We start from the raw sequence: 27,318 nt of genomic DNA, 5'->3' as shown, positions 1-27,318 counted from the left end.
GTATTGAAGTTTGGTGTTGATATTCATTTATGGCCGTAACTAGGTGTGCGCTAAGGCTCGGACTGGATCGTGCTTGAGGATTGAACTAAACAAAGCTATTGGAATCTGAAGGTAAGAAAACTGCACCTGGTTATGTGATTATGTTGGGACTATGTGCTCCCTATATCTGTATAATGTCATAGATGGTATTATGCCATGGGACATGTGATAAACGGCCTAAGGGTGTCATAATCAATATTTGCGCACAGGGCGCGGCTCGGCCACTGGTAGCTGAGGATATCTTAATATTCACTGAGCTCGGTTTAAGCGGGTCGGAGTCAGTGGGATAAACAGAGGGTGCGACCTAAGGGCGTTAACCCTGATTATCATATGTTATTTGATTATTCATAAGAAATGATGTACTTAGTATGTTGAATACTTGATTAATGTGAATATCTGGAATGTTGAGTATATGGGTATGTTGTATGAGTTGGCTGGTTGTTTATTTGATGATTATGCTCTGTTATTGTGTTTTCTTGCTGGGCCTTGGATCACGGGTGCTACGTGGTGCAGGTAAAGGCAAGAGCAAAGTGGACCAGTCCTGAGTTGGAGAGATTTGAGGCTGAATGTACATAGTCTACTGTCGGCTGCCACGGCCGAGGAGCGATGCAGGACGGGGAGAACCTAAATGTCTATTTTTTCCTTAGAGTGGCTAGTAGTTGTACCTTTGTTTTGAATTTTATAAACTGTCTTTTAACTTTACTACTTTTGGGATCCCATATAAAAATGTTTGATTATAAGAAATGAAACTTTTGAGACCAAAATCTTTTAACCCTAGTACAACTTTAGTTATTATAACATGTTTCCAACTAAATGACTTGATTAGCCAGTCTCGCACATTTGTAAACGCACAGTGTAACGATCTTGTCTATCCAGGGCGTTACAGAGGCGACTTTGTTTTCATCCCCCTAAGGAAGGTTTCTAGACATATTAATGTCAATGTTGGCGTCTTACAAATATAGGAAGGAGTGATTTATTTTAGGCTTGACCGACCCTAAGGCGACACTCTCTAAGTTAAGTGTTGAATTTCGAAATAATGCGTTACACTTACAAAGATGCAATTAATCTTTTGCAGTGGATAATTGCATCATCACCAAACCTTGGTACTTTATTTTAAAGTGAGATAATAAAGAGTTATTTTGAGTTTTAAATAATAAAGATAAGATTTTTTATAAACTATTTGAATTTAACTTGACCAACCCTAAGGCGACTCTTTATTTGTTGGGTAGTTTTATCGTGGAATAGTAAATGTTAGTTTATGTGTTTTAATTGTTGCATTCACGCATCATACTTACTTTCCACATAATTGATATTTTTCAAATAGTAATATTATTGTATTTTATTTCTTTCAGTAATGTCGAATGGTGGAAATCAAATAGCTTATTTACTTTCACTTGAAAAACTTAATGGTGATAATTTTATAAGATGGAAATCGAATCCGAATCTGATGTTAATCTGTGAGAACCATAAATTTATTCTGACTAAGGAATGTTCAGAAGAGCCCGCTGCTAATGCCTTGAAGAATATTCGGGTCAAATATGATGCCTGGATTCAATCCAACAATAAGGCTAAGTGTTACATGCTTGGGGGCATGAATGATGTTCTAAGAACAAAGCATGAACCAATATGGAAACTGCTTTTTCAATTTGATCAAAGTAGACATGAGGCTACTAGAACCTACATGACTAATAAGATGAAGAAAGGTGTTTCTCTGTGTGAACATGTCTTGAGCATGATTAACGTGATGCATGAAGCAGAAATACAAGGGGTCTTCATTGATGAGCATACATAAGTAAGCATCATACTTGAATCACTCACTCCTCCATTCTCTGCGTTCACAACCAACTATATTATGAATAAGTTGGAATTCAACATGACCCAGCTGTTGAATGAACTGCAGACATTTGAGTCTCTTAACAAATCCATAACAAAAGAGACTGAGGCAAATGTGGCAGAGGAGAAACCTTCAACCTCTGAGGATAAAACCAAGAAGAGGAAGAAGAACAATGACAAGGACAATAAGTCCAACAAAGGAAAGAAGGCACTGAAAGCCATGGGGAACAAAAATGACAACAAATCCAAGAAGAAAGAACCAAAAGAGAATATTTCCACTATGGAGTTGAAGGTCACTGGAAGAGAAACTGTAAAAAGTATCTCTCTGAGCTGAAAAGAAAGGTAAATTTGATTTGCTTGTACTTGAAGCTTGTGTAATGGAAGACGATATGTCATCTTAGGTTTTAGATTTAGGAGCCATTAACCATGATTGTTCTTTTATTCAGATACTGGAGTCGTCAATGGAACTGGCTGACGGCGAGGTGATAATGCGAGTTGGAAGTGGAGCTCGTGTTTCAGCAAGAACAAAGGGATCAATCCGTTTATATTTTGGGAACAATAATCTTGTTTTGAACAATGTTTATTTTATTCCTGTTTTTTCTTGAAACTTAGTATCTTTATCTATGTTGCATGATTTTTTTTTTATATTTCTTTTAATAATAATGTGATTGTTATTTCAAATAATGTTTTCAAAAAATTTCAAGCAGAACATACAAACAGATTGTATATGCTCAAACCTAAAGAAAGTACGCTAAATAACTCAGAATTATTTAAAGTAGAAAAAACGCAAGGAAACAAACGACAAAAATTTTCAAATGAGGATGACATATATCTTTGGCATCTTAGACTTTGTCATATAGGAATAAATAGGATAAATCAGCTAACAAAAGATGGACCTTTGAGAGAACTAAGAGTTGGAACTCTTCCGGTTTGTGAATCTTGTCTAGAAGGAAAAATGACCAAACATCCTTTCTCAGCGAATGGCAATAGAGCTAAAGAACCTTTGGAGCTTGTACTAAACGACGTTTGTGGTCCAATCAATGTACAATCAAGAGGTGGGAATGAGTACTTCGTCACTTTCATTGACGATTACTCAAGATATAGTCATACTTACTCAATGCTTAGGAAATCTATAACCTTTGGTAAGTTTCAAGAATTCAAAGCTGAGGTTGAGAAGCAATTAGGTAAGATTCTTAAAACACTTTGATCAGATCAAGGTGGTGAATGTTTGGATTTAAAATTCAAAGATTTCATGATGGAACATGGTATTCTATCCCAACTCACATCACCTGGAACGCCACAATAAAATGATATTTTAGAAAGAAGAAACAAGACCTTGTTGGACATGGTCATGTTTATGTTATGCTACTCTTCACTTCTTTTCTCATTATGAGGATATGCACTTCAAACGACGACTTACATTTTGAAGGTATTCCCATCGAAGACCATATGCAAAACGCCACATGAACTATGGAATTGAAACAACCCTACTTTGTACCATTTCTGCATTTGGGGCTGTCATTCTCTTGTTCTTAGACCAAAATCAGGGAAACTTGATTCTAGGTCTGAATTATGCATTTTTGTGGGCTACGCTCCAGAAATAAGAGGCGATTACTTCTACAGTCCCTAGGACCAAAAGGTATTTTTTTCAACAAATGCAACCTTCCTTGAGCACGACTATATGAATAACTATAAACTTGGAGCAAAGTAGTTTTGGAGGAACTGACAGCTGATAAGATTCCATATCTTTCATCGTCATCATTAAATGATAAACGATAAACCGACGAAACCATTATTCCTGAAAAATGAAAAGGAAACCCCAGTGCAACGCCATAGTTGGAGGATTGTGAGACAACTTGTTTGCTACGAAGATGAGGCACATGTCCTTGTTTCTGATACAGAAAAGGGTGATTCATTAACCTTGAAAGAGGCGATGGCTATTCCAATTCTGTGTGGTAACTTGTAGACCCAACTGAAGATGTCAGGCCCATTGGGTGTAAATGGGTATACAAGAAGAAAAGAGGTGTACAAGGGAAAATGGAGACTTTCAAAGCAAGGCTAGTAGCAAAAGGTTACACTCAAAGAGAAGGTGTTGATTATGAAGAAAAATTTTCTCCTATGGCCATGCAGAAATCCACTCGCATCCTCTTATCCATAGCTGCCACGTATGATTATGAGTTATGGTAGATGAACGTCAAGAAAACCTTCCTTAATAGCTATTTTCATGAAAGTATCTACATGGTACAACCAGAAGGGTTCATGAAGAATGGGGAAGATCAAAAGGTGTGTAAGTTGCTAAAATCCATTTATGGATTAAAGCAAGCATCTAGATCTTGGAACATCACCTTTGATGAAACAATTAACATATGGCTTCGAACAGAATGTCGACGAAGCATGTGTATACAAATATATCAAAGGAAAAGTGGTAGTTTTCCTAGTTTTTTTATGTGGATGACATTCTCCTCATTGGCAACAATGTCTCTACATTCTCAAATGTAAAGAAGTGGTTAGCTGAAAAGTTCCTAATGAAAGATTTGGTTGAGGCGAGCTATGTTATGGGAATCCAAGTCCTAAGGGATAGGAAGAACAAGCTCTTGGCACTTTCTCAAGCTAATTATTTAGATAAGGTGCTATAAAGGTTCTTTATGGAGAATTCCAATAAAGGTTAGTTACCGACCAAACATGGAATTACTCATTCCAAAGAGCAATGTCCAAAGACACCCCAGGAGGAAGAGGACATATATGTTGTGTACTAGGCCTAACATATGCTATGCAGTAGGGATTGTGAGTCATTATCAATCAAAGGTTTGCAGAACTAGATTGCAGTAAAGCACATTCTCAATTATCATAGGAGAACGAGAGATTATATGCTTGTATATTCAGGAGGTGATTTAAACCCTACTGGATACACTGATTCTGATTTCCAATCAGACAAGGACAGTCGTAAGTCGACGTCTGGGTCAACATTCACTCTTGGTGGAGGAGCTGTAGTCTAGAGCATTATTAAACAATCTAGTATTGCAGATTCAACAGTGGAAGCTGAGTATATAGCGGCTTGTGAAGCAGCTAAGGAAGCGATTTGGTTGAGGAAGTTCTACACTGATCTGGAAGTAGCTCCAGGTATGGATAAACCACTAATCTTGTTCTGTGATAACAGTGGAGCAGTAGCTAATTCCAAGGAACCTAGAAAGCCACAATAGAGGAAAGCATATAGAAAAGAAATACCATCTGGTTAGAAAGATTGTGCACAAAGTTGATGTGAGTGTTATGAAGATAGCGTCGGAACAGAACCTAGCAGACCCGTTTAACAAGACACTTCCTGCAAAGTCTTTTATCAATCGTGTATGTAACATGAGATTAGGGAGATGCCTTACTTGCTATAAGGGCAAGTGGGAGATTGTTAGAATTAATGCCCTAAAAGAATTTAAAGATGTAGCGCACCAATTTTTTTATTATTATTTAAATTTTGTGCTTTATTGTATTTAAATTGTTAATTGTTATGAATTATTTTATTTAATTGTTAGAATTGTTTGGTAGAAGTTTTGTGAATTTAATTATAAATTATTTATTTATTTTCTTTATTTTAATTTTGTGAATAATTGAATTTTGGTTGAATGCACCAAGGTGCATGGTAGGTAGTGTTGCACCCTAGTGATTGAGTATGTGCATATGCATGGTTTCATGGTGCACTTGAATGGAATTTTCTACACACTTTATTTTTTTTCCTTTTATTAAATTTATTTAGTCTATATAATTAAAAATAAAAGAAAGGGTAACAAGGACTATAGTGGACGACAAGTGGGAAAAGGAGGGAAAGTGAGTTGTCTCATTTTTTTTTCCTTCAATCAAATAAATCAAAATAAAAGAAAATAGACACAATAAGGAAACTTACCAATTTATCTCTTAGGCTATTTTGGCTAGGTTAGAATAAAGAGGGAAGGAAAAAAGGGAAGAGAGCATTATGCTCATTGGAACCATCGGCTAGGAGAAGAAGGAGAGAGAGAGTGTGCGTGAAAGCTAGAGAGAGAATGAGAGAAAGAAACGAAGAAAAAGAGAAGAGGAAGAAGGGTAGGGTTTCCCAAAAGACCCCTAGGTATGTGTTCGTGTTTTTGTTTTATTTTCTATTGTCTTGAATTCCCTTCCTCTTGAAAGAATCTAAGAGAATATTGGTGGTTTTTCTTTTCTTGATGTTCGAAATCCTAGGAAAGTATTTCAAGGGTGGTGGCCAAATTTGGGTTCTTTGATTTCTATCAGAGGAGGTAAAGGAACCTCTATTCTTGATTTTGTTCTTATATTTGTAACTTTTTGATATATATATATATATATATTCATGGTATGTGAGTTTTGGAATGATTGTTGATGTTATGTTGCCTAAGGTTTTTCCTATAATTTGATGCTATGTATGTTTTGGCTTAAAGGTTCTATGTATAAGCATGCTAGGGATTTGTCTATTTTGGCTTGTGGAATTTCGACCTAGGGGTGGTTATTCAAGCATGTTAATTCACTTTTATGTGTTCATGTCAGTGTACTCTTAGAAGCATGATAGGTTTGTAAGATGTTAGATAAATTCTTTTAAAAATATTAATAGATGCATGCTAGGGTTTAAGTGTTGTCTTGATCTATTTTATGCCAATGTAATTCCCCCCAATATTTTGTAATCATGCAAAAAGGAAACATGAAATCTAGATGATGAGGTTTCGGCCTAAGGTGTGATGTATGATGAGATTGTTTTATGTATTTTTTTTATGTGTCACCCACACATATTAAGAACATGCTAGGTTAATTGGTTAAATGAAAAATTTGTCTTAAATCTTTGATAAATTGATGTATTGGTGGAACATGAATATTCATAATTGAGTTTTGAAAAGCATGATTTTGAAATGAAATTTTATGATGAATATGCTTGCTGATTTTGTGTTTAAGTGATGAGAAATATGATGAAATTAATAATTTTGCATGCTTAAATGATTTTGCAAATGCTATGATGTTTCTAAGAAATTAAAGAGAATTTTAACATACATTAAAATAGAGTTTTTACTCAAATAAATACCTATAGATTTTTTTTATATATATTTTTAGAGAAAATATGAGATTTTAAATTCAAGATGGTGATTTTTGAGAGTGTATTTTGTTTGTGGAATTTTTGGTAAAATATTCGAAAGTCTTTTAAATGAAAGAAAAATTTGTGTGTTTGTGAAATAATATAACCCTAAACTATGTAAATATTAAAAATGGCATTTCAAATGTAACCATGAGTGTTCCTTTTAATATATATGATTTTCTTTATTTTAATGTTGAGATTAATTCACTTGTGGTTTTTAAATAAATTAAATAGTGGATGAAAGTTAGTTTAATAATTTAAAAATAATTATTTGATTATCACTTATGAATTTATACTACATAAGATTAAGTCTTAAAATAATATAAGTAAAATATATTTTTCTCCCAACTAAAATTTATATTTTCTCACATCAATTTTTGTAATTTTGTTAATTTAAATAAAATTGTTATTTTCTAAAGGAAACATGATAATTTCAAGCCTTTATTATTTCTATGTAATTTAAAATAATAAATGGATTTACTATATTTTTAAATGGCTAAATAAATTATTTTTATGAAATCAAAATAATGTTTTAGAGGTTTAATCAAATTAGTGATTTTAAAGAGTTAAATAATGGTAAGAAAAGTATGTTGCTAAATCCTTATTTTGAAAATGATAGAAATAAGCGCGTAGGAATTATCAGTTTTAACGTAACTTTTTAACAACGTTCTCACGTATGCATGCATGCAAATGCACTTTTACATTAAAAAATATGTCTAATATTCAACCATATGATTTTTACTTAAAAACCATGCATGTAAAATAGGTATAAGTTACACTATTCTTTTGGTTATTTTATGTGTAAATATGCATGTTTAGAAATTATGAGTAGTTTTCACCATGTGTGCATGGCCCATGCACACATAAGGTATATGAGTTGGGCACAAGAAAGTCTTATGTGATGCTAAAGAATGATATTTGATTATGGTTATAGGCTCGTTGTGAAGTTTGTCAGTTTTTGCTTTGCTTGGACCTGAGGTAAGGAAGTTAGATATTATTCTATTTGTTTATGCTATGAACGGAAAGATTGGCTTGTATGAATATAAATGTTATATATGATGATGTACCAAGTATGAAATGCTATTTTGATATGATATGATATGATGATTTTAAGAAATTCATGTAGTTTTCCTTGACTGTGATATGACTGGGTTGCATGTATTTCTGTATGTTGAATTTTATGTAATCGTTGTTAGCGTGTAGATGCGATACAACAAAGGGGTTACTAAGAATATGAAGACATAACCTGAGTTACTAAGGATGTCAAGACATAACTCATGGGGCAGATGCGCTGAGGTTATTCAAGGACCAGAGATCCTGTTTACCTCAAGATGTGACATGGACAAGTTAGCAGGCCATGTTCACAAAGATATGATGATGATGCTTATGATGATGATGCTTATGATGATAATGTTTATGATGATAATTTTTATGATGATGATGTTTATGATGATAATTTTTATGATAATGATGTTTATGATGATGATGTATGATGATAAAGTTAAGTATGATGTATTTACTTGTGTGTTGTTTGTACTTCCTTACTCGGCTTTTAGCTCACCCCGTTACTTTCCTTCCAAGTAACAAAAAGGATTTCTCTTTGGAAAGTGTGGTGATGTGGGGAGTTTCGACGTTAGGGTATGTATGGCGTGGGGGTATCCTATGGGAGAACAAACGATCAACTTAACGCCAATTTCTAAAGAAAAATGTTATGTTTTTTTTTTTACTTTTTAGAGATGATCAGTGGGACTTGAACTTTGTTTATTTTTAAAACATTACATGAAAACTATTATTTTTATTTTTAAACTATTAGGCTCAACTTGCAGTTTTAGCAAGGCCCCACTGGGATTTTTCATACAATAAGTGGCTTTCTTCTATAAGTTTATGAGCATGAAATAATTTTACAAAGCATTAGATTAGGGCGTTTTACAAAAGACATTTTATTGATTTAAATAAAAGTACAATTTTAATATGTTTAAATATTATACTTAATGTTTTAATTAATTGTATTACGAGAGAATAAAGATCATATATAATGAATAAAATTGCAGTAACATATTAAAGTAAGGAATCTTTAATGAATGGTTAATAGTGCGGTTTATTAAGCATACAGGGTGCGAGTGATCTAGTTTCAGATTACTGATATGGATAGATATCTTAGTAAAGGTGTTGTATATAATAGAGATTATATATGATAGGACCTATGGGGATTTATTATCTTTATAAACTTGTTGTTTGACATAAAAATTTAATTCTTATCATAATAGATGATCATTTGTAGATCAGTCTAAATCCTGAGTATTCATAAATTCCTATTTGTGTTTATTGGATCTTTTGATTCACTTGTTAAGGCTTCTTAGTACAATGAGGCTAATGAATTTTGTTTTGGAGATTCAATATTACGAATTGTTGGGAAAATGATTTAAAATAATGCAATCCATACTTTCCTAACGGATCAAATATTGGTTCCCTTAAGGGTTAATTCAAAATTGGATAATTATTGAGCTTAAATCTATATTATGATTATAGAATGTATGATCCTGGCTGGTATTAATAAATTTTTAAAACCCAATTTCTGCGACATATCTCTGATTTACACTTTTAATACCAACATAACTATGCTCAACTAACCTATACCCTAGGGCTAATTTTGTAAATCTAATAGGATGACTGAGCCCAACCTAGAACTTGTATAAAGTTTATTTTATTACACAACAAAGTGTTATATTTTGTTCTAGATTGTTGTTTTCTGTGTTTTGTGTAATATGTTTGGTGTACTCAATTAATATATTAAGTAATTGTTTATTCTGGTACCAATCTCTCGTCGTTATCTAACTAAATGAGCCTCTATGTATAAACGAATCATGGAACCTAGAGCTAGAGCATAGTGAACTCAACCTACTTTGGCTGAGCAAGTAAAAGAATTACAAAGGGCTCTGGAAGAACTGAGAACTCTACGATAGCAAGATAGGAAGTGACAGGAAGATTCCAAAGCACATTAAGTTGAAATGTTTCAGACACTACTGCAAGGACTTCCTACAACACCTAACAATGCTCAAAGAAATCAAGTACCCCCCCCCCCCCCCCACAGTTGAGGTTCAAAACCCTGAGCCACAGGCCGAGGTGGAAAAATTTAATCATGTAGAACCCTCTGATCATCGAGGGAACTACTGACACTATGGTTGCAGAAGAGTGGATTAGCATTCTGGAATGAATCTTTGAGTTCATAGAAATTACTGAACGAGAGAAAGTGGTTTGGGTTATATATATGTTGAGTAAGGATGTCCGCATCTGGTGGAATGCATTCAAGAAAGGGAACAATGTAGTGGAAATGGAGTGGCTGGAGTTTGAGGTGTTGTTTAACTCCAAGTATTATAATCGAATTATGATTGAACAAACAGTGGTTTGTGACAGTCAGAATCTCATGGTCCGTAAGGGGAAAGACCGGGTAAAAGCTGTGCAATCCCACACTGCCTGGGGAAGGTCAAGTGTGATGATTCTAAGACTGTGTAGGTATGGGACTACACAGTTGAAGATTGCTTAAATGGATTGATGGGTACTACCTATGCCAACAAGATGCATCTTCTTTTCGGTAGCCCATCACTTGAGAACTCCAAAGTTAAGTGTGCTTGACCTGGAGCAATCTGGTGATGGATGACCTCCTAGGAAGTTTTCCCAGGAAGCGTGCGAGTGAGGACAAATCACGCTGGAAAGACTCAAGTTGGTTTGTAGGGCCAGACGTCATTCCAGGAAGCAACCATAAGTAACGTGGGGCATTACAAATGGTATCAAAGCCTTGACCTAGCCAGAAATGTGGCCGACGGGGACGTCGGGCCCGTAAGGGGGGGTGATTTTGACATTCATAATCTCCTGATCCGTAAGGGGAAAGACCAGTAAAAGTTGTGCAATCCCACATCGCCTAGGGAAGGTCTAGTGTGATGATTCCAAGACTGTGTAGGTATGGGACTACACAATTGAAGATGGCGTAAAAGGATTGATGGGTACTACCTATGCCAACAAGATGCATCTTCTTTTCGGTAGCCCATCACTTGAGAACTCCAAAGTTAAGTGTGCTTGACCTTGAGCAATCTGGTGATGGGTGACCTCCTGGGATGTTTTCCCAGGAAGCGTGCGAGTGAGGACAAAGCATGCTGGAAAGACTCGTGGTAGTTTGTAGGGCCAGTCGTCATTCCAGGAAGCAGTCATAAGTAACGTGGGGCGTTACATGGTTGAATTCTCGAACCTGAAGTACTGAATGTTGAATGTGCAGGAGTATGTTCGCAAGTTTGACCAGTTGTCAAGATTCACGCTAGACTTGATCAGTACCGAGGTGAATAAAATTCAGAGGTTCATGAAGGGCTTAAGGGGACACATTGTACAATTTGTGGATATTGTGAGAACGGGCTCAGAAACTTATGAGGAAGTAGTATAGCGAGCTATTCACTAGGATTCATGGGTAGTACAAGAAAGAAAGGAACCCTAGAGAACTGAGGAGATGAGACATACTCCCAATTGTCAGGGCCAGTTTCAAGGCAATATAAATGGACCTAGGCGAATGTTCATTTCCAGTTTCATAAAAAGTTCTACAAGATCAAATAATCAAGGTGGCTTAAGATTGAACAATGGTGGAGGTAACAAGAGGAAGGTAGGATTTCCCATTCGGGAGTTAAATTTTAATAAACAACCTAGGCATGACTTTGAGAATTTGCCTGACTATACCAAATGCAACCAACTCCGTCCAGGAGAATGCAACTCCAAAGCCTGTTATATTTGCAGTGGCTACGAACACTTCGCCAAAGAATGTACAAGTTCTGGTAAGAAAACAGAAATGGCCAACAGAAGCAGGTAGAAGTCCCGCCACGTGATTTTTCTCCCGCTCAAGGCGATAAGGGAGCGGGACCTTCGGAGATGGTGTTAGGTCAGATTCATCCCAAACCTCAGTATATGCATTGATGGACACTGGTGCATCATATTCTTTCATATCTGTTTCCTTTGTTTAGAAAATAGATAGAAGGCCTCAGCCTATGTCTATTGTTTGTGGGGTATCCTTACCATCAAGAGAGAGTATGTTGCTACGGTCATGGGTTAAAGCCTTACTAGTATAGGTAGAAGGTCGTTTACTCACAGTCGACCTGTTATTCTTGGATTTACACGAGTACAACGTCATATTTGGTATGGATTGGTTAACCAAATATGGAGTTGTTATCAACTGCAAGCGCAGAAAAATGGTATTCATCCAGAATTCAAGGGCACGGCCAGAGAAAAGAAGTGGCTGATAATCTCTGCAATGAAGTCGAGGAAGATGTTGGATTATAGATGCATTAGGTATTTGGTAAGTATTGTGGATAAGGAGAAAGAGACAAAGCTACAACCGATAGATGTACAAGTGGTACGCAAATTCCTGGAGGTATTTCCTGAGGACCTATCAAGGATACTGCCATACCGAGAAATCATGTTCAAAATAGAGCTAGTTCCAGGAACAATGTCGATCTAGAAGACACCATGTCGAATGGCACCAACTAAGCTCAAAGAAATACAGGCACAACTGCAGGAGTTACTGGACAAGAAGTTTATAATACCGACTCATTCCCCATGGGGAGTCCTGGTCTTGTTCGTGAAGAAGAAAGATGGCTCCATGAGAATTTCTATCGATTACTGGGAGCTGAACAAGGTGACAATAAATAACCAATACCCTCTACCTAGAATTGACGATCATTTTGACCAACTACAAGGAGCATCGGTGTTCTCTAAGATCGATATGTGATCGAGTTATCTACATATGAAAGTGAAGGAGTCAGATATTCCACAGACGACCTTTCGAACACGCTACGACCATTATTAGTTCATAGTGATGTCCTTTGGACTCACCAACACACCTGCAATGTTTATAGACCTAATTAATATGGTGTTCAATGAGTTCTTGGATAAGTTTGTTATCATATTCATCGACAACATCCTTATATATTCAAGGACTAAGGGGGAGCATGCTACACACATAGAACTGGTTCTGCAATGGCTACAAGAAAAGAAGTTGTACACGAATTTCTTGAAGTGTGAATTTTTCCTGGAGAAAGTAAGTTCCTTGGACACGTGGTGTCAGAGGGCAGAATTTTAGTAGAACTTGCCAAGATTGAAGCAGTGAATTAGTGGAAACCCCTGAAAAATGTGCATGAAGTCTAGAGTTTTCTAGGGCTAGTGGGTTATTACAGGAGATTTGTTGAACGTTTTTCCAAAATAGCCATGCAAATCACCGCTCACACCCGCAAAAACATTAAGTTTGAGTGGACAGACAAGTGTGAGCAAAGCTTTCAAGAGCTGAAGAAGAGGCTGACGTCTACTCTAGTGCTAACTATCCCAAACGACACAGAGGGATATACAATCTATAGTGATGCATTAGGCAAGGGTTGAGGGAAGTATTAATGTAGCACACCAAATTCATAGCATATGCCTCCCGAAAATGGAAGAATTATGAGAAGAATTACCTTACGCACGATCTAAAGTTAGAAGCGGTGGTGTTTGCACTTAAGATTTGGAGGCACTATCTATACGAATTCTACTGAGATATCTATATTGACCACACATGCCTCAAATATTTCTTCACTCAGAAGGAATTGAATATGAGTCAGTGCCAATTGCTAGAGTTATGTAACAACTATGACTGTGACACATGGTACCACCCGAGGAAAGCAAATAAGGTGGCAGATACCCTGAGTCAACAGCCAATGGCTAATGTGTTGTCAGTGCGAGAGATCCCACAAGAAATATAGTCTAACATCTCTACTTTGGATATAGAGATAGTAGTCGGCCAATTAGCAAACCTCTCTATACAACCAACCATCGTAGAGCTTATCCAGGGAGGACAACTTGTTGATCATTGCTACAGAGACTGGTTTACGAAGTGAAGAAGGATGCGAGGCTGGGATTTCATATCTCAGATCATGAGGTGATAGAGTTTAAAGGTAGAATCTGCGTTCTGGATGATGATTAAACCAAGAGGAAGATCTTCTTTGTGGCCCATAATGCCCATTATACCATGTGCCTAGGTACCACCAAGATGTACCAAGACTTGAAGAAGTATTTCTGGTGGCAGGGAATGAGGAAGGAAGTAGTGGAGTATGTGGTTCACTATTTAACTTGCTAGCAGACTAAGGTAGGGCATCAGTGACCATCTAGATTATTACAACCATTGGATATCCTAGAATGAAAAAGGGAAATGATTACTATGGACTTCATCACAGGTCTAGCAACTACCCATAAGGGAGAGGATACAATATGGGTTATTGTGGATAGAGTGACTAAGTCTGCCCACTTCTTTTCGATCAAGATAACTTATGTAGTGCATAAGTTGGCAGATATCTATATAGCAGAGGTGGTAAGACAACATGGGGTACCTATCTCCATCGTATCCAATCGTGACAAGCACTTCATTTCGGCATTATGGTATAGGATTTAGACAATATTGGGGACTAAGCTAAAATTCAGCACCACTTTCCATCCTTAGACAAACGAGCAAAGCGAACGAACAATTCATGCCTTGGAAGATATGTTGAGAGCTTGCATGCTTGATTTTCAACGGTAATGCAATGAGAAGTTGCAACTCATAGAGTTCTCTTACAACAACAGCTATCATGATTCCATCAGGATGGCTCCGTATGAAGCTTTGTACAGGAAGAAGTGTCGATAACCAATTCATTGGCATGAAGCTGGTGAAAGAAAGTTTCTTGGATTGGATGAGGTTGATCAAGCCACCGAGGATATCCAAAAAATTAGGCAACAATGACAAACCTTGGTTGGTCGACAACTCAAATATGCTGACCGACTAAAAAGACCCTTAGTGTTAGAGGTTGGCGACAAAGTGTTGTTTAGGATAGCTCCATTGCTGTGAGTTATACGATTTGGGAAGAAGGAAAGCTTAGCCTGGGGTTTATTGGACCATTTGACATTTCTAAAAGAGTTGGGGAAGTGGCTTATTAGTTATCCCTTCCGCCAGCAATATCTTAGGTTCGAGATGGGTTTCACGTATCGATGCTGAAAAAATACGTGAATGATCCCACACATGTGCTCAATTACAAGCAGATAAGCATTGATCCTCAACACTATTATGAAGAAAAGCTAGTGGAAATCCTTGGTGTTGTTAGTTGAGGAACAAGTTGGTGTTGTTAGTTGAAGTGTAGTGGTGCAATCACAACATTGACGAAGCCACTTGGGAGATGGAAGCCAAAGTGAAGGAGTTATATCCCAATCTGTTTTATGTTTCGGGACAAAATTTCTATAAATTGTCTGTATTGTAACTCCCCACTTTTCAGGCGCAAACTAGTAATAATGTTGAGGAGGTGATATATGTATGGAATATTATTTTGATTAATAATATATGCTTAAGAAGGAAATTTCATGTTGCTAGTGTTGGTCAATGTGTGAATTGTGTGGTTTCAGTCAAACTGAGAATTTCGGTCTTGGACCGAAATGAAAAGATAAATTCTTAAATAAAATATTATTGGAAGTAAATAATTATGGACAATTATTAATGGGCATAAAATTATTGGTTTGTTTTATTTTAAGGTCTAACAAGTAAAAATTTTGTGGAAAGAATTTTTAAAAGTGCATTTTTGTGAAAAATGTTTATTTAGCAGAAAAAAAAAGAATTTTGGATAATTAATTCCATAAAATATAAAATATAGGAGTTTGACCACTTAATTTAAATGAAAAGACACATTTAATTGAATTACCCTAAGTTAAGAATTCAATTTGGTGAGGTAAGAAAAATTTAGAAAAAAAGTAACTCTTTGATAAATATTTTGGGTAAATAATGAAAGAGAATTTTAGATAAAGTGCCAAAAATTACACTATTTTTACAATTTTACTACCACACGCCATTTTTTACACTTATACTGTTAACGCTTAGCTTTTATACTGTATTATGGTTTTTGATATTACACTTATACTATCTTGCCTATATGTAGCCTTTTAAAGCATTTTTGATATTGTTTTTATTATTTTAATCTGACACTCTTACCACTCTCCACTCTATTCCTTCTTTTTCTTCTATATGATCACTCTTTAGACTCTTCAATTTTTTTCCCTAAAAAAGTTTGTTGTTAACCATTCATGTAGTCTACAACCATAGCCCACAATTCTTGATGGTAAAGATAGTATCCCTTACTATCTATGGCAATTCTACGATCGACATCTTCTACACCTTCATCTGTAAAGAAAATTGCAAAATCCACCAGTACGAAACAAACTCCATCAATGGGGAAGAAAGCTATTGTGAAGCGAACTAAAGAGAATCCAAGCATTCTTAACTCACCCAAAGCCGAGTTGTCCAAAACTGAATAACAGAAAAGAAAATTTGTTTCGGATGCTGTTGAACAAAGGAAGGTGAAATAGTTGAAATCAAGCAAATGGGATTTGAAAGCTATCGAAGATTATGAGAAGAAAAATGTTGTTAAGGTTTGCTTATTGTTTCGATTATACTGTTTGTTGTTGAATTTTGGGTTTTATTATGTTTTGCATGGATATTTTTTAGTGATTGCATTATTATGTCTTTTGAATTGGTTTTATAATTTAACGCACACATGTGTTTGTTTTAATGCTTGTTTCATTATGTTATATAAGATATTAGGCTATTTTATAGTTTTAGTATTTTTTCAATTTAAAAATTTTATTATCAACAACTTTTTGTTTGTTTGGTTTAATATGGTTTGTTTTATTGCAAAATTTCAAAATTTCTATTTTAATTTGGTTATTGTTTTATTATTGTTGTTTTTTACAATATTGTTAGTTCATTTACAATATATTCTTATGTTTTTGTTATGTTGTTGTATTGTTGTTTTGGTGTTTATTGATTTATATATATATATATATATATAAAAGTTGTTCTCATGTAGATTTTGTGCTTTTCATGTTTATTTATTGTTTTGTTGCTGTAGGATTAGGATTATTTAATCAATCCAAAAAAAAAAATCATTTCTGGTTGTTTCTTCTTGTATTTTTGATGTTATTAAGGACATCAATGAATATTTTTCTGATAAACAAAAGGAAATGTTTTCTCAAACTTGCTTTGGTAGTTCCTTAAGCTTCCTACATTTAAACATCAACCTCAATTGACACATGGTGTGATATTGAGGGAGGTTAAACAACCGAATGAGTATAGGCTTTGGGTTATGGTTAGTAGTATTAGATTGAGGTTTAGTATCGAGACTACTACAAAATGCACTTTATAGGTCACCATATTAGGACACCCATTTATATGCGAGCCCTTAAAAATGTCTGCGGACTTATTAGGACACTCACTAAGAGTCCTTAAAAAATACATTTTAGGACGCAAAAAGAGTGTCCTAATTACTCATGTGAGTCTTAAAAGAATCTCAATAAATTTGAGTTAATAAAGGCTTTTAAGGGCACATTTGGAGTGTCCTAAAAAAAGTTTTAAGGGCCCTCAAAGTGGGCCCTAAAATCTGTTAACTAAATTACTCCCCATTCATTTACCCTTTTAGGATTTGGGGGTTAGGGTTCCATTATTTTCTAATTTTTTTCTCAGCCGCACTAAAGAAGAAGAGAAAGTGAAGAGGTAGGACTAGGAGGCTGGGACATAAGGCTTTGACGCATGCGGCTTGAACCTACAACATCGTTGTCGAATAGGTTAGACAACGGCAGCATCGTCAACTCGGCAGGGCAGTGTCTTCATCTCAACAACGACATCGGGGAAGGATTCACACCAGAAGCGGCGGGAGCGGCGGCCCTACGATGCGTCGGATTGGATCCACAGCAGAAGCAACCGCCCTGAGACGAGGCATCCTCCTTGCGACGCCGGAATCTTCCTTGCGACATCGACATGACCCCATCGACAACTTGAAGTTTGAGATTCGAGATTGCTTTCCTTGATGGCTGAGGTATTTTTATACGAATGATGATGATTTATTTACCCAATAATCTATTATTTTTTTATTGATTATTACTCCCAAGTTTTGATTGATTTTTGAGCATTTAAGATTGATTTTTGGGCATTTTAGCTAGATTTTTGGCCATTTTGTTTTGTGTTTCATTTGCAAATTAGTTAATTTTTAACTAATATTGTCTTTTTTTTTGCTCCTTCGAAAGGTGATTCGAGATACTTTGTGGATTTGGAGGTGACTTGGACAAGCATTATATTTGGACTCCTTTAAGAGGTATATTGTCTTAATTTTTCTGTTTAATTCAGTGGTATATTTATGTGATTGTATTTATGTGTTTTGTTCATAAATTAAATATATCTATGAGTAAGTACTAGTACTCTCTTAATAGAATTACAACCTCCAAAGAAGATAGCTGCGTCGTCAAATTATTGTTCCTGATGTTGATGATGAAGCATGCTATTATACGTACTAGCTGATCTAATAATGTATTGGTATATATGTATGGTGATATAAATCCAATTGGAAGAGACTTTGCTAATGTGTAATTTCAAAGATATTCACTATTTAATGAGGGTGTATAGAGAATGAAATATCGTCCAATAAAACAAAGTCATGAAAGAGAAAATTCACTGAAAATGTTACACAAAAGTCTACATGTATGATGTGTACAATTCATAACGAGTAAACCTTTTTTAGGAACAAAAATTGACTAAGCTATCATCTCATTCATTACAACATTTTCCCTCCTTTATACATGTTAGTCCATGTGAGTCTCATAACGCAAGTTAGAAACAATCTCATTCAAAACACCATATCTTTTCCTTATTTGCTTGTTTTCTTTTGGTAACTAAGCATATATGTGCTCAATAAATATAGTATACAAGCTATATAATTAACTTCCTCCATTAAATTGATTTTGATTGGTCTTAAAGCATTGCATTGATAGCTAATTGCAATGTATTGGATATTTTTTTTAAAAATTCAATCTTTTACAATTTTGAATAACTGTATAACTTTAGTGGAGTTTGAATATCTTAGATATTCATCCGTAGTGAAGTAGGTTTTGTGAATTCTGTGTGTTGTGGTGATAACGGAAGGTTGAAAACTTACATGTCCTAGTGAAGTAGGTTATGAGAATTCTGTGTGTAGCGGTGATACATGGATGAAGACCTATGTGTTGTTTGATTTGTTTGAATTGTTGGTATTAATTGTGACAGATGGCTAGGCTAGTAAATTAGGGGATATGCTATCCGATTTTTAGTATATTTTTTTATACTTAGTTTTGTTTTGTATGTTTTGGATTGTAAGATTTTATTGTTTGGCTTTTATTTACTAACAATTTATTTATGTTTCTTCTCAAAGATAATGTTGTTGTATCATGATTCATGTATGATAAGTTACACTCATTGGGCTAGCAAGACAACATTTTTGTACCATGTATGACAAGTTATAAGTTGACAATATGCATGTCTGATGAAATTTAGTTTCTCTTTGTTTTTTTTTATGCCTTATTCTCATGTAATTTTGACCTGTGAAAGCAATTCCTTCATTTTTTTTTTGTATTTTGCTATTGTTTTCACTTATCTTCTTACTCTTCTTAAGCATTTGCTAGCAGCATAAAGTGCTTCTACTTTATTGAAGATTATCTACAATTTTAGTGATTATTGCTATGATTTTCTTATTTAATTGATTGTCATTGAAATCTTTTAGAGTTTTAGAAAAGTTATTGTTGCATTGTGAAGAAATTTTTTGCTAAAAGTTTGACTGATTGGTAGATTTTGTTTGATAGTGAATTACAATATTCAAAATTTGGAGTTAGTGTTTTGGCTTGCATTATTAAGAATAATTTGGTTTGAATTGTGCTAATGTTGTATGCTAAAATGATTGCTGAATTTCAGATTTTATGAGAGGTGGTGGTAGTGTGAAATTTATTGTTGTGTTTCATTGGAGATCAATTAGAATTTTTGGGGAATATTCATATGAATAGATTTTATGATTATTGGGATATTTATCGAGATATAGCTTTTTTTGATTGAAAACTTAATAATATTGAGTGGAAGTTGTTTGGCTTTTGATGATGGACTACTTCGCCCGAAGGCAATTCTGTCACAAACCTAGTTCTAAATCTTTCACAAGGTTTGTCTAATTTCTCTATCATTCCTATTGAGATATACGAGTGTGTTGCTCCTGAATCAAATAATACTAAACATACATTATCGAGGATAGGAATCTGACCTGTGACCACTTTGTTACTAGCTTCGGCTTCTCCCTGGGTCAAGGCAAAGACTCTTGCTGGAACAATCTTGTTGTCTCTCTTTTCTTCTTGCTTGAGTTATGGACATTCCCTCTTCCAATGACCTTCATGGCCACAATTGTAACATCCTTTGGTGTTTGCATAACACTCACCAGGATGTTTCTTTTGGCATTTGGAGCAATGCGGGTATTCTACATAACCCGACCTATTGTTTCCATTGCTAGTCCGTGTTCTTTTGTCATTGTCGGCCTGCTTACTATCAGGACACCTTCTCTTCTGGCCATTATTGTTGCTATGCTGATGGTTATTGTTGTGGTTCTGACCATTCTGAGGTTGATTCTGCTTCTTAGGTTTGGGTTGGCTGGCCTCCTCCTTACTAACATTCGCCTGGAGCCTCTCCACCTCTATAGCCGTCTCTAGAGCATCGACGTAAGAAGTGGTTCCAGGGTTTGCTAGCTTGACTCCTAGCTCAATTATTGGTCTATGTCCCCTAACGAACTTGGTGACCTCTGGTGCAAACTTGGCTAGCCGGTCGTACTGTCGTGCATACTCTACTACCATCAGATTGCCCTGCTTGATATTGGAGAATTCTTCCACCCTTGAGGCAATGACTGCCGAGTTATAGTACTTCTTGTGAAAGAGCTCCACAAATCTAGTTCATGTCATGGTAGCGACGTCATGACTTTGCTGTACTACATCCCACCAGATTCTAGCATCCTTCTTTAAAAGAGACAAAATGCAAGATATGCGATCCGTGTCGCCGAGGTTCATGTATGCTAGGATCAGCTCTACATTTCGGAGCCATTCTTCCATCTCGAAGGGGTCGGTTGTCCCTTCAAAGTTTAGAGTGTGTTGCTTACGAAACCGCTCCTAGACTGGCTCTATGTACTGATTTGGGTAAGACACATAGTTCGCCATTGGCCATCCCCCATACGGAGCTACTTGTTGGGGTGCTTGAGCCACTTCCTGAGGCTGCGGTTGCGGCTAAGGCTGAGGTTGTTGTCATTGTAGCTGCAGCAGCTCTTCCACTTGTTGCCGTAGCCAGAAAATTTCAACGGTGTTGTCAACCAGAGGCGATGCTCTTCTATTAGCAGCCACATTGGTGGCACGCGTTCCCCTTCTTCGGACTGGAGGGGCTTCATTAGTTTCATTGGCAGTGCTGGAGGCATTATCGTTCGTGCATGCAGACCTTCTAAGCGACATCTTCAGCAAAGTTCTAACAGTCGAGAAAAACATGTTAAAACTTGCCCTAATAAGTTCTAAGGAAAAGCTTAATCTAAGCAAACATAACTCGGACCTATCAGTTATGATTTCTTATGAAAAATTATGTAAGCCTTCTTTATAATTAGGGTGTGTTTCTATACTTAGAAAATTAGCCATCTTTATTATTTTCTAATTCTGCTTCTAATCATCCTATATGACTTAATTCTCAGGCTTGAAACTCATCCCTGTTCCAAAGTTAACCATATTGAGGGAGGGCTGGGATCACTAAAATCGTTCGCACTACTATGGCCCCCTAAACTCTCAATACAGAACCCTCTCTATTGATTTGTATCCACCCTCACCAAACTTGGTCATTATTTATTGAATTTATTATTTATTATGATTGTAAAAAAAAAAATCAAACTCATACATGTCATTCAAAAATAACAACTTTAATCATTTGGAAAAAGGTTTTCTTCATCATCGGCTGTTCAGTATTCAAAAGCATAAACTTTCTGCTAAGGAGCATCAATTTATCTCTCAGTTTGCTGTCGCAGCTTGAACTTTATAGCTGGTCTGTTTGTTTCTCAGTTTTTCTGGTGTTTTGGTTGTTTTGGAGAGGCTTTTAGTTATTAGCCTCTATTGGTAGTGTTGCTGGTTTGTAGTTTGTATAGTTTCAGTTACTGGTTTATGGTTGTTTTGAAGTGGCTTGTAGTTTAGCCTCTGTTTGTTGTTTTGCTGGTGTGTAGTTTGTACTAGTTGTTTGATTAATGAAGTTATCCTTTCTTCTTGATAAAAAAAAAAAGGTATTCACTAAGTACAATCATAAATGCAAAATAAATAAATAAAGAAATAAATAAACTAAACTAACATAACTAGGGTAAATCTAAAAATCATGATCTTCTACATCTGACCCTTCATCTAACATATCATCATCTATTTCTTTATAATCATCATTATCTTGAGCCTCAAAACTACCTCGGGGAAGATTCATAAAGATGCTATGCTTTTGCTCATTAGTGAATTGAAATTCCAACTTAGAGGTGAACCTAAGTATGAGAAAATAATATCTCATGACTACCGGTAAATCATCATCATCATCTATAGTCTCCCATATTTATTCTAATGTTGAAATTACAGAAGGAAAATCTTTAAAAAGCCTAATTACTAGGACATATTGTTCAGTAGCTCTCATCATAATTTGCTTAGTAGTATGAAGGTGGACTATCTCCTTGTGGAATAAGATCAATCTTTGAGTGATTCTTTCTAACACTCTTATTGTATTCCATGGCTCTCTAATCCTTTTCAGTGCCTTAATGACTCGGATATCCTGATAGGTCAAGGCTCCATCCATTATAACTGAAAACACAATGGCCAAAACGTTAGATAATAACATAAACATAATAATCATAACATAAACACTTACATTGGCGGTTAGATCCTGAGCGTGTGCATGTGTATCAAGGAGAACTTCATGCATATGAAATGTGGGCTCTGATACCAATTGTAACAACTACTAAACATAACTACTAATTTGAATAAGAAATAACATAACTTTATTTAAAACCTAATATATTGTGCCAAATATAAAGTAAAGTATGAGTACCCATTGTTTAGTACATAAAACATAAAAACATAACTTTAATCAATTGTTTAAATACTAAGTGCGGAAATACATAAACCATAAATCAAAAAACTTAAAAACAACATCATCCTCAATCTTCCAGCAGTCCATTCAATCCATTCATCCTTAACACACATGCTAAGCTGCCATGAATCCATCCCACCTTCCAAGTTCATTTTCTTGCACCATCTAAAATAAAAGGAATGAGTCTAATGCCCAGCAAGGAATATCTACTAAAAACATATATGTCATAAATCATAAAACATAAGACTATATCATAAAGCATATACTATAAAACATATGACTATAAAAACGTATATCATATAGGACTACAATATTAATGGTCATTAACTCATTAATGTGGTATGTGATAAAGCCATCTAGGTCCTCAGTCTACTAATCGAGGTAGGTTAGATCACAACTATAGTATATGATAACCCATCTAGGACCTCTGTCTACTAATCGAGGTAGGGTAAATCATAACTCTAAACCACGAAAATGATAAAAATTCTTGGGGCTTGCTATCTAAGCAAGTCATATGCCCAAGAGACTACAAAACATATATCATATCACATATCATATCATAGCATAAAACATATCATAACATAAACATATAAACACATATAATCTAACCTATTTTCCTTACCAAGAATCGGGATATGGAGACAAGAACGGGATTGGAACACTCCTAAAACCAACAGTAAAAACCATGAGTTTTCTAAAGAAATGGAGATGAAAAAGAAAACTAAACCATCAAGATAGAAACTTATCGAAAAACCTTAAGTTTTAAAGAACTTTAACACCTAAACAAAAGCCATAACAATAAGTTAGGATCTGAAAAAAAATGGAAGAAAACTAAAGAACCATGAAGAACTGAACTTAAGGATAAGAACACCTTGGATGAACTATGACTTTGATCTACACGTCGATACCGAAATAACACTCTATCTTACTTCCCAAGTGTTTAGAAAAGCTTAGATTGGGAAAGCTTTTAACCCAAAACCCAAGTGTTTCTCTCTATAGTAACCTTAGCAGCTTGGAGGCTCTGAACAAAGCTTGAATGATGAGTGAAATGGCTGAGTACTAGGTCCTATTTATAGAGTTCATGGAGTGAGACTAACCCCTTTTAAAATTAATAAATAAATGAATATAAAACGTAAAAGATTTGAATTTTTGTTCAACAGATGCCCAGAACTCGGTCAAAATCGTTCAAGAGCAAGTCCAAGTGGTTAAGGCTGTTTTTAAATTTAAATCCTCAAGTTTCAAAAATGCCTCCCAGAGGCGCTATATCTCTTACCATGGGTGATATATCGCCTGGACCTTTACCCCCAGCCTTCATGCTTTCGTTCGTGCGAAGTCGACGTGTTTTCCGTATCTCTCGTAGGCGATATATCGACCCCGATAGCTACGATATATCGGCATAAATTGATATATCAAACACAGATTTGCACTTTTTCAGCATATTTTGAATTGATTAAACTGCTTTGACTAAGTAAATTTGTGATCCTAACAATTGCTAGAAGGTTCTAGAGCTTCTAGATCTTTCTTTTAATTAAACTATTCCTCAAAAATACTTAATTCCTTAATAAACATGATTGTGACAAGTGTCACATTCTTATTAATTCTATCTAAACCTTAGGTTATAATAAAAAATATTTCTAGGACCCACAATATTAATCAAACCTTATGTTATAATTAATATTTCTAAACTATAGGTTAAACTTATAAAATCCACAACTGTTGCTATGAGTTTCCAACTAAGTCCCGGTATGAGCCAAAATCCACAAAAACTAACATACTACAAGCTACTACTACTACTATCTAGCTAAGTAAAATTCTGAGACACCACATTGGAATTATAGGTCCATAGGTCCCCACAACAGCTCTATCAACACTATTCAAGGCAAGAGTTGATATAAAAGGTCAAATGGTAAAAATACCCATTTAAGAAGAAATTTGTTCTTCAGGCCAAATATGCAATTATCTGATAATAGTGATTAATTAATTAATTACTTACAAATTAGTTGTAATTATCAAAATTAATTATTATATAATTTTCAAAATTATAATAAAATAAATATTTAATTTTCAAAATTAGTATTTAATTAAAATTGGTTTTAATTAATTAGTAGAATTAATTAAATATCTTTATTTGAGTGGGAGATTATAATCTGACCAGTTCAAATTGAATTTGAATTTAAAAGATTGATATTTATTCAAATAATCAATTATATGTGATAATTAGTTGAAAAGATAATATATTCAAATTTGAATTAATTGTTAGGTTGTTATTTTTTATCTCATAAGGTAGTTTTAATAAATAATTAAATAATTATGGAAAAATCTCATATCCCTAATTTATAGGGAGCTACATGACACACAGTCCATGGACTGTGTGTGACGTGAGCTACATAAAAAATCAAGATAGATTTTTCTATTTTATTTATTTAATTAATTAATTAATGGAAAATTCAAAAGTTAGTTTTTGATATTTTCATTAATAAGATAATTAATTAATTAAAAGATAAATTGTAAATTGGTTACATATTTATTTTTTAAATTTAAATATTTTCTATTTAAGTTAGACTTATCAGAAAATAAAAGATACTGAATTTATTCGCTCTAAGAAAAAAAACGATATTTTTCTATCTCTCCCTGAAAAGATACAGAACCAATGTCATGTGTTGAGTACATCAAGTTGAATCAGAAATATACCATCCTTTAATCCCTAAGTGCCCACACACTTCTTGAGGTGTAGAGAACGTTGTGGAAGATCTTGGTGTGAGTACCTGGGAGCAGCGTGGATAGGAAGATCATTTATTTTACGAAAAGATAGCAAGGACACTTGATGGGCATCAAGGGGGCTCTTTATTCTTTTCTTGTATATGATTAATGTATATATATTAATGGATCCACATATATAAATGTAGTTTAAATATGTTACAAAATTTTTGTTGTACACTGGGCCACCCATCACTATTCTGCTGCGTATTAGGAAACTAGTTCCTAACAATTTGTATTAGAGAGGCCATTAATCTCTGCATACATTAATTACTGTCTGGACATAATATGCATTGTTATGTTATTGTAATATGTGTGAATTGATGAATGTATGTCTATGTTTAAAGTTTATTCTTAATGGTCGTTAATTATATGGTATTTTAGGTATAAGAACTGTTCTTAAATTTCTAGATGAAAAATGTAAGCTATTTTGGGGCATAGGAATTTTTTATAATTTAATTCCGCATTAAATTATTTGAAAAAAATAATTCTGTAAGGCCCGAGCCCCGGGTTCCGTGCCTTGAAGCCCGAGCCCAAGGCTGTTGTACGACCCCATGGCCTAAGGCTCTTGCGCACGCTGCCAGCCCCTGTGCACACCGCCTGAGCCGCGCGCGCCCCTGCACCGCCTACCGCGCGCATCGCGCTCTCCTGCGCCTACAGCTGCCCACACTGCTTAGGCACCTAGTCGCTACTAGCCTTCTACTACCAGCCTCCTGCCGTACATCCCAGCTGCTGGTCCGAGCCCCACGCCTAGCCACCTTGTGCCGCCGGCCCTAGGGTTCCTAACCCTAGGCTTTGCACATTGTTATCTATTTAAATTTTGGGCTTAATTAATCTTAGCCCATAATTAAAAAAAATTGTTTTGTTTTGAGTTTATTGTTTGAGCCCAAATTCAAAAGTGGGCCTAATAACTTGTTGGGCATTAAAGTCCAAGTTAATTATTCTTAAAATTTGTTTAAGATAATTAAAATTTATTTAAATTCAAAATTAAATGGACGAATGGCTTAATGGATCAAGACTACTTATGAAGGCCCAAAAGTTGAAGATAGAGATCTCTATAGGTTTTATTTAGTTTCTTACATTTTTGTGTATAATTTTGCAAGTGTTGTAATTTTTTTAGAAATACCCAAGACACCTGGCTTGCATTTATTTATTTATTTAAATGTTTGAATGTGATTAAATTGTTTAATACTTTATCATGCATTTTTGACATGTCATACATATTACCCACACAGTATTTAAAATTAGCATGCATCTCATATGAGTACAAACATGCCTTATGATTGTCTAATGTGATTATATGCTTTATGTGATGGACCATATAATAATAAATCTAGTTTTAACTAGTTCAAGAGTGGAAATTGATTTCAAAAGTAGTTTAATTTCTAGTATTTAATAAAACTATTTTATTAAATAATAAATGATATTCCTAGTAATTAAAGCAAATTAAAATTGAATTAATTAGGGCATAGATCTATAATTTTAATTTTGCTTAATTGGATTAGTAATTATATAGAATATCATTTGGTAAAAATAGATCATTTTATTTTTACAAACTAATTAAAAAGCATAAGATGTTTTGAGAAAA

At 34.9% G+C, this 27,318-nt stretch overlaps 1 long non-coding RNA gene across 1 annotated transcript; it reads left to right on the top strand.

Moving 5' to 3' along the window:
- Positions 1 to 17,465: 17,465 nt before the first annotated feature.
- Positions 17,466 to 26,108, top strand: LOC133807253 (uncharacterized). Its single transcript, XR_009879229.1, has 3 exons — positions 17,466 to 17,865; positions 18,074 to 18,141; positions 25,708 to 26,108. It is a non-coding gene; the product is annotated as an uncharacterized LOC133807253 (long non-coding RNA).
- The last annotated feature ends 1,210 nt before the right edge of the window (positions 26,109 to 27,318 follow it).

This window comes from Humulus lupulus, chromosome X (genome assembly GCF_963169125.1).
Source record: "Humulus lupulus chromosome X, drHumLupu1.1, whole genome shotgun sequence".
Classification (NCBI taxonomy): Eukaryota; Viridiplantae; Streptophyta; class Magnoliopsida; order Rosales; family Cannabaceae; genus Humulus; species Humulus lupulus.
Note: the sequence above shows the minus strand (reverse complement) of the source record. Positions and strands in the feature narration are given on the sequence as shown.